A 2,214-nucleotide genomic window follows, 5' to 3' on the forward strand; every position below is an offset into this window, starting at 1 on the left:
TCCAAAACAACGAGCCCCCATCTGTTACAACCCGGCTCCTGGGCTGCAACAAAAAGCAGGGAGGCGAGACGAAGGGTAAGAAAATAACAATTGTTTATTCTCAAATAAACAATGTAATGACAGAACCAGCCACAGGTCCCTGAGGCTGGCATGAAAAGAGTGCCCAGAGGAGTCCGAGAGCGACGTATCCGGCTGGGCTCTTTCTTGAAGGCTTCCGGCCAAGTGTAGCTCATCAAGGCTTAGCAGCTCGTCACACAGGTGCAGCTTGTCAGGCAATGGAAGCTTTAAACACAAACACACACACCCAGACGGCACCCCACGCGGTGTGGAGGGGTAGTACAACACCAACATGGATTAAACGTTTTTTTTTTTTTACCCCAATGTTGGGGAAATTAATGGATAAAATGCACAAATTATTATTATTATTATTATTATTATTATTCCCACTCCGATCGGGACACTAGGTCCACCGTTTCCCCGCAGCGAGGCTCCCCCCGTTGACAGTTTACGTGGGCTGGGCTGGGTGCAGTGGCGCCGGACTGGCCATCGGGACGAATCCCGATGGGCCGGTACAGAAGTGGGCCGGTCAGATAAGTCCAGGGTATATGCAGGAATCCTGAAGTCAAATTTAATACCTTTTAAGACCTTTTTTAAGACCCTTTCCATACATTTTAAGACCTCATCGCAACTTTAAGTTCTAACCGGTATTTTCTTACTCTCTAAGTGCAAAATCAGGCCAGGTTCTTGCTATACTTTATAGCGTTGCTAAAGAATACATGGTTCAGCAACACACCACAAAGCTGAAACTTACAGAGACTTCTGCTCCTGACAGACTTTGTTGCCCACTGAGAGAAGGCCAGGCTTCAGAATCTTCATCAGTTATCTAAAAAACAGATACAAAATCATCCATTACATAATCTACAAAACAACCTGCATGTGACCAATGTTACCAAGATGTAGTTTGGTTAGTTCTTAAAATAATCTTAAAACCTTACACATAAAATGTGCAATTTAAAAAAAAAAGGACACTATACTTACGGCTGTGTGGCTGACATCATGTGCATCTTCAGAGCCATTATCCAAGTCGTGGTCGGAGGAATTATGATTCAGGTTCTATGAAAACAATATCAACATCCTGAATAACTTATGACATATTTACATGCAGTCAAAATATGTATAAAACACAGAAACATATAGGCTGACACTTACATCTACTTCTTCTGTAGTTCCTGATAGACTTTGTGATGATAGTCCACTTATGGGGCTCCAGACCTCAACACTGTCATTTGGCTTAAAAGGAAGCTTCCACATATTAGGTCCAAAACACTTTATATGTAATGTGCACACATTTTGCAAAAAAAACAGTATCTCCAATACTGTCTCCAGACTAAAAGGAATATTACAAAGTGAGTATGCAAGATCACACCCAATCCAATAGCTTGGCATTGTCCACGTTTAAGTATCATAAATATTTCAAGATATTGATAATGACCTCTGCTGCAGGAGAGGGGTCTGACAATACAAGACTGAGTATCGGATGTTTTTTTCCACTCTATTTTAAGCATAATATAGTGTACTGCCTGCCTGTCGACAGAATAGATACAATGCACAAGAAACTTCCAAAAAAGTCTAAAAAAAACATATATGTAGATATTATACAAATTCATGACTCACCAGGTCCTGGATTGATTTACGAATCTCAATGTTGTTGTCTGTTAGTGTTTTCCTGTGATAAAGGATTAAAATGACAAGAATGCTTGATTTTAATTAATATGTATCTTTCAAACACCAAAATATTGTAATATTTCCCTCTAAAAGCTTGTCTATTCATAATGACATTTCTATGTGTTGGCTCCTCTGAGGAAATTAGCAGTTATGTCTGGAAATTATTTCATGAAAGTACCAAGTTTAAAAAATCACAGTCATAATCCAGCTAACTGAGAATTTGAAAGATGAGTTTAGGGGGTTTTCAGCTTTCAACATATTTGAGCATTATTCATTTGTAAAACACGTTTTAAAATTATTCCGAAATAACTACATGCTGATACCGGTTAGTAAAAACCATGAATTAATGCTTCGACAAGTGTGCTTACAAGACAGCAGGCGAAAACCTTTTAAAATGCGTGTTTTCTTAATGGAGGTCTAACCTGTATCTGCTCCGTCCAAACTCACAACAACGTCCTAAAGACATAAATAAACCAGCGACTGTATTCG

The 2,214-nt window shown here is 39.4% G+C and overlaps 1 long non-coding RNA gene across 1 annotated transcript; it reads right to left on the minus strand.

Moving 5' to 3' along the window:
* Positions 1-749: 749 nt before the first annotated feature.
* On the minus strand, positions 750-1,728 carry LOC104953142 (uncharacterized). Its single transcript, XR_799179.1, has 4 exons — positions 1,675-1,728; positions 1,210-1,290; positions 1,039-1,113; positions 750-883 (listed from the first exon to the last, which is right to left on the minus strand). It is a non-coding gene; the product is annotated as an uncharacterized lncRNA (long non-coding RNA).
* Positions 1,729-2,214: the final 486 nt, after the last annotated feature.

This window comes from Notothenia coriiceps, unplaced genomic scaffold (genome assembly GCF_000735185.1).
Source record: "Notothenia coriiceps isolate Sejong01 unplaced genomic scaffold, NC01 NC01_scaffold00021168, whole genome shotgun sequence".
Classification (NCBI taxonomy): Eukaryota; Metazoa; Chordata; class Actinopteri; order Perciformes; family Nototheniidae; genus Notothenia; species Notothenia coriiceps.